General features: G+C 43.4%; 2 non-coding genes across 2 annotated transcripts; one reads left to right on the forward strand and one right to left on the reverse strand.

Moving 5' to 3' along the window:
* Window positions 1-4205: 4205 nt before the first annotated feature.
* Window positions 4206-4277, forward strand: TRNAQ-CUG (transfer RNA glutamine (anticodon CUG)). The gene has a single exon. It is a non-coding gene; the product is annotated as a tRNA-Gln (tRNA).
* A 425-nt stretch (window positions 4278-4702) lies between these two features.
* TRNAL-CAA (transfer RNA leucine (anticodon CAA)) lies at window positions 4703-4813 on the reverse strand. The gene is made up of 2 exons: window positions 4776-4813; window positions 4703-4748 (listed from the first exon to the last, which is right to left on the reverse strand). It is a non-coding gene; the product is annotated as a tRNA-Leu (tRNA).
* Between the last annotated feature and the right edge of the window lie 5554 nt (window positions 4814-10367).

Raw genomic sequence — 10367 nt, forward strand, 5'->3', positions numbered from 1 at the left:
GGGTCCTTTTGCACCTCAAGCTTGTCTAGGCATTCCAAGTCCAATGCACACAACAGTTCTCACAGGCTCCAAATTCACGTAGGTTCTTCTCCTCCTACTACATCTGTTTTCCCAGAGACAAGAGATTACACCTACAGGCACCGCCCCCGAAACAGCGTCCACCTCACGATAAGCCTTCAATTGATTATTCCAATGAACAAAAAGTTACCGAGCGTTTACTGTGCATGGTATTTACTCCTTCGTATTTTCACCACCCAGCAGTATAGAACACATAACAGACTTTCTTTAATTCATTCTTTTATGTAAAAAAAAAAAAAAAATCAGCTCCTACTGTGTACCACCTCCTAAGTACTTACTTAGGCCCCGTAAATGCAGTAGTACTTATTATGGATGCATTATTCCATAAATGGTGGACTGGTGAACGGCGGTCAGTCTCCCTGAATCCATCTGCAATTGGAGACAGGTCCTGCCCGGCCGCAGTTCTCAGTATCCCTGCTGCCTTCTCATTTCACATTTTACTTATTTATTTTTTTCATTTCACATTTTTAAATCCTATTTATGTTGATCTGAGGTGTGGCGGCTCGTCTGACACTCAGTTGCCCTTCACCTCACACCAAATAGAGGCGCTTTCCCCACTCCGCACGTGTCCCTCCGTCTTCTGTTGGGCGCCCTCCGTCTCTGCTCCAAGCAATTCTCTCTGCCCTCAAAGTTTCTTACCCTTCAGCAAGGTAGTTAGTTGCTGTCTCCTGGAAGCCTCCCTTGATCTCTCTCCAGAATTACAATCAGGCCCTGAGCAGCTGGATGGGAACAAGGAAGGAAGTCCCTGCCCTGGTGCCCAGGAGAGAAGACAAGCAGTAGAGGCATAATGGCCACAAGAAGGCACAGTTTCCACTGGTAAAGAATGCAACAACGAAACTATGAATGATATTGTAATATATAGTTACCAAAATAAAGAACATTACATCAGGACAATGTATAGCAGGACATAATTCAAATTGTTTCCAGTGGTAACAGTGTTAGAGGACAGGGAGGTTATAAATTGTACCTTAGACACTTGTTTGAGTTGTTAGACTGAGTGGATATTTATTTCATAAGTCCAAGAGGTGAATTCACAAGTCTGTAAATTAAAATTTTTTAAAAGCCCAATCTGATAAATATGGCATAGGAGAAATGGAACAAACTGGGGAGCTTGTAGCAGGCCTCAGCTCAGCCATCCCTTCCTCTGGCAGGTTTTCCTCACTGCTACCTGACTTTAATGGCGTATTCCTGTTGTTTTGCATTGGCCATGCTCTGTTATCACTCTATCCATCACTTATTTTAGCATTTACCATAACTTTTGGAATTGGAAAATTTTATGTAATTGTCTGCTTTTCCCTATGCATCATAAACTTTGTCAGGTACAGAACCGTATTTCTCTCACTTCTCCACATCATGAAAACAAAACAGATATTTCTGGTAAGTAGTAATGAATAAATAAATACATGAAAGAATATCTTCCTAATTTGTGAAGTGAGTAAGGTATATAGAGCTCAGGTGCCAGGAAGACCTTGAGATCTTCAGTTTGAGGTAGGGTCATGTGTTCTAAAGCCCCATTTCTACAGGACACTACAGCTGAACTTGGTTCTTGACCACTGATTTAGCCACACTGACTTGTTCTTTTTGGATTCAGCTCTGCTACCAGGTAAGTGTAAACCATTCCTGCTCAGATTATGAGGGAACAGATTGCTTCTGGATTGTTGGACCCAGTCATTTCTTCCCCTAGACATTCCTCTCAGTGGTCTTTGTTGACATTCACCTTGCGATATAAGGTTCACATTCACCTTGTGAACCAACCATGGATAATTCCAAGGGAAAAGAGCAATCTTCTAAACTCCAAACTCAAGAATAAGTAAACAAACCCATGGCCAGATTGGAGAAGGCGATGGCACCCCTCTCCAGTACTCTTGCCTGGAAAATCCCATGGATGGAGGAGCCTGGTAGGCTGGCCTGGTAGCCTGGTAGGCAGTCCATGGGGTCGCTAAGAGTCGGACACGAATGAGCGACTTCACTTTCACTTTTCACTTTCATGTATTGGAGAAAGAAATGGCAACCCACTCCAGTGTTCTTGCCTGGAGAGTCCCAGGGACAGGGGAGCCTGGTGGGCTGCCGTCTCTGGGGTCGCACAGAGTCGAACACGACTGAAGCGACTTAGCAGCAGCAGTGTGGCCAGATGCCGTATCTTTCAGCTCCATTACCACTATCCTTCCCTGAGATAAAAAATGTGCTAAGGTTGAAAAAACATTGATTTATGCCCCCTTTTTGCCTTGTCTAACCTCAGAGAACAATTTAAAGGCTATTGCTGAAGAGTGGCTTTTGAGGTTCTGGTTTAATTATAAAACCAACAGATATAATAGAATAGAGAGTTGATATGCATGGAGGGAAGAACTTAGGAGAACTGTATAGTGACCTGGGCAAAGTCTTTGAATTTCACTGTTGCCCTCTCTACCTCTCCAAAGATATATTCACTTCAATCCATATTTACTGAGCACCTGTTTTGTGACAGGCACCTTGCTCAGTTGTAAAGCCAGCAAAAGGATGAATGGCAAAAAACGATTCAGGAATTCATAAGCAATTCATCCTTGGTAGATTACCAGAGGTCCATGAGGAATGTAGGGTCAGTAATTAATATTTAGACTGACTAAAGTAGTAATTTATACTGAGTATTTTTTCCAGGGATGCTACATATATGATCTCTTTATTATATGTTGTTCTTAATAATTACTAGATAAATAATCATGTTATCTCAATAAAATGAAAATTTAGAGAAATAAGTGACCATGCCCAGCACTATGACATCCTCTCTTGGCCATCCACACTCCAGGAAACGTTTGTGGGGCCCTATGGCTACTGGAATGTTGTACCTGGGAGCTAGAACCTGGAAAGGAACCCTCCACTTGGCAAAAAGCCACAATCATGTCCTTTAGACATGTCAGATTTAGCATATGGAGAGAAGGGAAAAGAAAACCCTCCAAAAAAGTCTGACTCTGGGTCATTTATTCACTCCTTCTTTAATTCATGCATGCATTCATTGACTCATCCTTTAATCTATGTGTTCATGCAGCAAGCGGAGAAAGAAATGGCAACCCATTCCAGTATTCTTGCCTAGTGAATCCTGTGAATGGAGGAGCCTGGTGGGCTGTTGTCCATAGGGTCACACAGGGACACGACTGAAGCGATTTAGCGTGCATGCATGCATTGGAGAAGGAAATGGCAACCCACTCCAGTATTCTTGACTAGAGAATCCCAGGGACAGAGGAACCTGGTGGGCTGCCGTCTATAGGGTCACACAGAGTCGGACACGACTGAAGTGACTTAGCAACAGCAGCAGCAGCATGCAACAAGCCATAGATTAAGTTTCTATTAATACTATGTACCAGAACCATCAGGTGTCAAAGAGAAACGAGAACCTGTTCTGTACTTAAGGCATCTCGAAGCGAAAGGACAAATTTTAAAATGGCAAACCCATAATTACACCTAAGCAGGAAGCACCAAGAAACTGAGGTTGCTCTGGAGGCATCTGCAGGTATCCTAGAATGAAAAGTGAAGCTGTGGGGAAAAAAAACACATATACGTTAATTTTTCTTTTTTCCCTTTTGAAGGGCAAGATGGAAATCGAGTTTGCTTTTGCATGTGTTGGAAATAAAGGCAAAATCAAAACCGCCAGAGGTAACTATTTTCTCAGATCAGGATCCTGCCCTTCCCCAGACATCAAGGGAAAGAAATATGGGAAGAAGGCTCAGGGGAAACAACCAGCAACCTCCCACAACCTCCCACCCTTGAGTTTGGCTTCTCTATCGTCTTTCACCTTAAAAGTGCAGAGATTTTCCATCCCTCTTAAAAAACAAAAAAACAAAAAAGCCCCCGTAAATTAAAAAAGAAGAAAAAAAATCAATTAGGAAGAAGAGCAGAGCTTTCGGTTAAAGTGGCACGTTTCATTTTAAATTGTTTTTTATACATCTCTGTTGGTTAAAAAATAAATAAATAAATAAAAAGCACAAGGATAGAGTAATTTAAAATGAAGTGCAGTCTATAAAAATTTTGGATCACTATGCTGCGTACCTGAAACCAACATTATAAATCAACTATATCTCAATGGGAAAAAAAAGAAAAAGGAACACAAAGAAAGAGATATCAGATGGACAGTGTATCAAGTTAACAGTAAGAGCGGTTCCATGGTGTAATGGTTAGCACTCTGGACTCTGAATCCAGCGATCCGAGTTCAAATCTCGGTGGAACCTTCTCTATTTCTTTCCTTTTCACATTCCAATCCCTTAACCGAGTGAACCAAGCTACTTTCAGTTTCTGCACTTTTAATTTTTGATAGGTTCGTTCTGCCAGTGAGAAAAGGCGTGAGAGTACGATCTCAATAGCCCGCGAGCTCAGGACAGTTTGTAATCGCTGAGTCTGTGTACATGTCTTTCCGTTCCCATCAGGTTCTTTTTCCTCCCAGGACGCCCCTAGGTTAATGAGCATTCGGTGAAAAGCGCCTTTGGTGACAAATCAGAGCACAAAGGAAAACGGGATCCATGATAAGTAGCAACGGAAAAGAAAGGGGTCGGACCTCATTAGGCGTCCGTCATTAGGGCTGAAAGGGGGGAAAGTAAAAAGAAGAACGAATGCAATAACTGAGAAAGTGTTGGTGATCAGGAGAGAAAAAAAGTTCTGTCAGAAGTGGGATTCGAACCCACGCCCCCATTCGGGGACCAGAAACCTCTATTAGAGGAAGCTTGTTCGAGCTTGAGTCTGGCGCCTTAGACCACTCGGCCATCCTGACAGGTTGACATTTCTGGGTAAACAAATGAAACCTTCAGATTCGCTGGACATGCATTCCTCACGAGCTGTTAAATTCTTTAGTAGTTTAAGGTTTATCCGGAAGAATGGGAATCCTTATAAATTAACTAAACCTTCTTTCTCAGTAGTGTCAGCAACTTAGACTGAACCTCTCAATCCTGGGTATGGTTTGACGTTTCTTCCCTCTCCTTCCCTCTGCCCTCCCCTGTAACCCCAGGATGTTGAAGCTTTAAGATCCTAATGACCCGGAATCGATCCCCGACTGGACAAGCGCGAACTCCCTTTCCTCATTCCCAGAAAGGACACAGAGCGCCGGCTCTATTCCCGAGAAGGTTCCTGGCAAACCAACAGAACTGCCGGGAATTCAACGGGAAAGTAGTCATGGAGCCCGTGTAGACCTGGGGAGAAAACGGGTGAGTTAGTATAGATCAGAAAGGGGCAAGATGAGTGGGTTTTACAGACTTTGAGCATGAAGACTGGATATGGATGTGAGTTTCAGAAAGTAGTAACCAAAAACAGGAAGTAGTAACCAAAAAGAAAAAAAAAAAAAAAAGTTGATAAAGTGGAATCCATCAAACCTAAAAACTTGTTCATAAAGCTCTTTCTCAGCTCCATCTTCATGGTAGCCGCAGTAGTCACGGTTCAGTCACCAACTCTCAGTTCTTTGTCCTCAGCCAATAGCTACCTACACACACTGAGGTGACAGGCCAGGAGTTGTGGTTGTTTAGTCTCTCAGTCATATCTGACTCTTTGTGACCACACAGACCAGCCTGCCAGCCTCCTCTGTCCATGGGATCTTCCAGGTAAGAATTTGCATCTTGTGCATTGGCAGGCCAGGAGACGGTCACCCATCTAAGTTCGTGTAGCTTCCCTCAAGGACATCACTCAAGTCGTGCCCCCTGGCAGGGATGCCCCTAGAGGATGAGACTACCCTGGGCCAATGTGGGGTGGAGGCTCTGAGCACTCAACAAGTAGCCGGCCACATGCTTAGAGGTGAAGTCCATGGTCCCTGGCTGATGCTGCGTCAGAATCCCAAAGCAGCCAAACAGGAGAAAAAGAAGATGGGCTGGGCCAAGAGGTATATGCAGTATAATCAGAGCTTTGTCAATATTGTGCCCAACTTTGGCAAGAAGAAAGGCCCCAAGGCCAACTCTCAAGTCCTTTGTAATCCTGGCTTTCTCTAATAAAGCCACTTAACCCAATCAAAAAACAAAAAAACACACCATTAGAAAAGTGAGCACAGAGGAAAGGCTGTGTGAAAACCAGAAGAAGGTGACTGCTTTCAAGCCAAGGAGAGGGACCTTAGGAGAAATTTTCCTTGCTCACACCTTGACCTTGGACTTCCACTCTCCAGAAAATATACTGAAAAAATTAATTTCTGTTGTTTGAACCACACAGGCTGATGTTTTGTTACAGAAGCCAGAGCACACTAATACAAACATCTTCCATGGTAGCTGAAGACCCTTAAGGGTCCAAGACAGAGGATGTCAGTCCTCTGTAGGCCAGGCCCAGCATCATGTAGAATCATTCTGCCATACTCTGTGGGTCGGTCAGAGCATTCTAGGCAAGTCCAGATTCAAGAGAATAGAACTGTACCTCTCAGTGATACAATATCACTATGCATATGCATATGGAGAGGAAAGAAACTGATGGTGACCCTCTTGGAGTTAGCTAACCATCCCTGCCCCCACCTAGCCACAGTGGCCTGTGAGCTTAATAAGGGCAGGAAGCAGAGGGTATTTACCAGTCATTCAATGAAATCCCCCAAAGTCTTGCTCTTTGAAAAAGTGGGTCAGATTAGCTTTCTTCCCCAATGTCTCCAAAGATTTTATCCTCATGAAATGGAAGACAGTTAAGTTCGGGGAAGCTAATTGCCAACTCAAAAAGAAATCATATTTAGAGAATTCCCTGGTGGTCCAGTGATTAGGACTTGATGCTTTCAATGCCAGCTCTGGGAAACAAGATCCGACAGGCTGCACATCAGGGCATGGCAAAAAAATAATAATAATAATAACTAAAGGAATCACATTTTTCAGTATCAGCATTACCTGAGTATGCCTTGAATTCTCCTATCCTATATCTTGTCTTAGATTGCTCTTTAATCTAGGACCCTTCACTTTGGTTGTTAAAAGCCATAACTTACACCAGGGAATGTTGTTAAAAGAACTAAATGACAGCAATACTGGTATTTGATTTTTTATTTTTTTAATTGTCTAGCAGATACCTGGGACAGCTAGAGAGGACACATATTGTAATGATTAGAACTTACTCTCTGGAGCTGGTCTACCCAGATTCCAGTCCTGGCTCTATCATTCACTGACTCTGTGACCTTAGACAATTTAGTTAACAATTTCCCCAGCCATAAAATGAAGATCATGATACTAGCATCACCTTTCAGGATCTAGAAAGATTTTGTGCTTTAATGAACAGAGTGCAATATATAATAACTTCTTAATAGGTACTTATTAAATGAAAAACTCATCTCTCCTTCCCCATCAACCTGGAAGAATAAGAGGAAGAACTGGTACAAATCAATTATTCTTTAAAAATTTCCTGAATTTTTCCCCCTCCTCTTCTCAGTCTTCCTTTAGATCCATAGTAGTCCACTCTGAGAGTTGCCCTGTGGGTTCTCTTTTGGTGGGGTTGCTTCAAGATGGTCAGAAAACCACAAAGCCACACTTGTTGAAAAGGAGAACTTCTATCTCTTTCCAAAGTGCAAGCAAATCCCTCTTTCTTTTTTTCTAAGTTTTTATTGGAGTATAGTTGCTTTATAATGTCCTGTTAGTTTCTGCTGCTGCTGTTAAGTCGCTTCAGTCATGTTCGACTCTGCGCAACCCCAGAGACGGCAGCCCACCAGGCTCCCCCGTCCCTGGGATTCTCCAGGCAAGAACACTGGAGTGGGTTGCCATTTCCTTCTCCAATGCATGAAAGTGAAAAGTGAAAGTGAAGTCGCTCAGTCGTGTCCGACTCTTAGTGACCCCATGGACTGCAGCCTACCAGGCTCCTCCATCCATGGAATGTGTTAGTTTCTACTGTACAGCAAAGTGAATCAGCTGTACATGTACATATATCCTCTCTTTTAATTTCCTTCCCATTTAGGTCACCACAGAGTATTGAGCAGAGTTCCCTGTGCTACACAGTAGGTTCTCACTAATTATCTATTTTCCACACAGAATCAATGATGTATATATGTCAATCCCAATCTTCCAATTCATCCTCTACCCCCAAATCCCTCTCCTTTATCAAATCTTACTCTCCTTTCTGTTTCCTGCATACTTCACTACTACACACCTCTTTATTGCTCTGTCTTAAGATGCCTCTCTCCTCCTTGCCTGTTTCACCTTCATTTTCCTTAGAAATAACTGAGGAGAATGGCACTGCGTATCCTGATTCTTTTCTAGCCCACGTGCCCATTCCTCTGTTCCTATCAGCTCTTATTCTACTAATGTCCTCTTGTGTCACTATTGCATTAGTCTCTAGATGGGTCCTCCTAGTTGGTATTGCCTTACTAAGACCTGCACCATCAATTTGTCATTCCTGTGTTTGCAAAGCATCAATGGAACCTCCTCCCTCCTGCCAGACAGAGTCTGTGCTCCACAAGCAATTTTATCACCATTTCTTTGTTTTCATGACTTTATCTAACCAAATTTATCAGTACTGTCCGTCCAAATTTTCTTCCACGTATTCACTCCTAAACATTCCAAATCAGATTCTCTTACAGTTTGCCAATACCACCCCAATAGTTTACTTATTAATGCTCTTACTGACTCAATGGACATGAGTTTGAGTAAACTCCTGGAGTTGGTGATGAACAGGGAGGCCTGGTGTGCTGCAGTCCATGGAGTCGCAAAGAGTCGCACACGACTGAGCAACTGAACTACAGGAAGAAGAACTGATGCTTTTGAATTGTGGTGCTGGGGAAGACTCTTGAGAGTCCCTTGGACAGCAAGGAGATCAAACCAGTCAATCCTAAAGGAAATCAATCCTGAATATTCATTGGAAAGACTGATGGTGAAGCTGAAGCTCCAATACTTCGGCCATTTGATGCGAAGAGCTGACTCACTGGAAGAGACCTGATGCTGGGCAAGACTGAGGGCAAGTGAAGGGGGCAACAGAGGATGAGATGATTGAATGGCATCACCGACTCAATGGACATGAATTTGAGCAAACTCCAGGAGATACTGAAGGAAAGGGAAACCAGGTGTGCTGAAGTCCATGGCATTGAACTAAGTCCATGACTTAGCAACTGAACAACTGTGATAACGGTAAGAAGTATGCATAGAATGTGACCCTGGAATCATTAAGTTAATTTTTAGTCTAATAATCCAATAAATATTGAAATCCTCTCATTATAATTATATACAGGGCATAACAGCAATCCAGGAGGTCTGGAGAGACGTCTCTGTCCTCACAGAGTTACTGAGGTATCTGATCTCAGTTTCTTTGAAGCATTGAGTAAATAGGTTAGAGAAAAAGAAGTATAAACAGGGAAACTGGTGAAATAGGTCACATTCAACCAGTTACTAACTCATTTAAAAAAGATTTGTAAACTGAATTTGTTGAAATCACTTAGTTCAAAATATAATAATGGAAATTAAAATAAACACAGGCAAGGCTGTCCAGATTCAGTTAAATTTAGAGGATGACGGACAATATCGAGAAAATAGCAAAGGAAAACAGGAAACATCAAAGTAGGGATGGGCGAACAACGCGAAAATTTTCTAAGTTTGTTGGATAATGAAAACAGCCTGTGTTACCCACAGGATTATCATTCCCCCTATACTTTTGGAAGGAGCAAGCCTGTTTAGGTTCTACTCAATACAGCTCTATGCAGTAGGTATTTTATTAATGAGCAAGCATGTTTAAGTTCTATTCAGTACAGATCTAGGCAGTTGGTATTTTATTATTTTAATGGTAAACCTCCTTAGGGTTAAAAAAGCCAAAGTTGTACGGAAGTCTTCCTCTTCGCTGGGGTATAATTACTCCCATTTCACCAGAGAGGAAACTGAAGCTCAGAATGGTAGACCACTTTGCTTAGGCACAGTAGGAAGTAGCAGAACTGGGCTTGCCTGTTTCTGTCACAGAAATGTTTTCATCTAATAATTAAGCCTTTCTTTTACGAAACAGAACTGCGAGCGCCTGTCAATGGGGTTGTTTGATAAAGTTCCTCGCAGACTGGGTGGGGCTCAGTCGGCTACCCTCAGCCCTCTGGCCTACCGGGGAAGCCAGATGTTTCTTCTTCCCACACCAACACAAAGCTAGCTTTCTCTCGCCACGGCAGAAGCCTGGGCACCAGAGAGGAAACCCAACAAAAGACCCGGGATCCAGGCCCAAGGCCCAAGGCTCGGCGGGGTCGCCCGGAGCGTGCAGGCAGGGGTTACCCTGGCCCAGCCGCACCCGCGGACACTGCCTGCCTCTAGGACCCGTACCAAGGAGCTTCCGGCCGCGCGTTCCGCCCCCGCCCTGGCGGCGAGGCCTCCCGGGTTCCCAGCGAAACAAACCGTCCAGGCCTGAGGCCGGGATTTCCAGCCTCACGC

The sequence above is a fragment of the Muntiacus reevesi genome, chromosome 20 (genome assembly GCF_963930625.1).
Source record: "Muntiacus reevesi chromosome 20, mMunRee1.1, whole genome shotgun sequence".
Taxonomy (NCBI): Eukaryota; Metazoa; Chordata; class Mammalia; order Artiodactyla; family Cervidae; genus Muntiacus; species Muntiacus reevesi.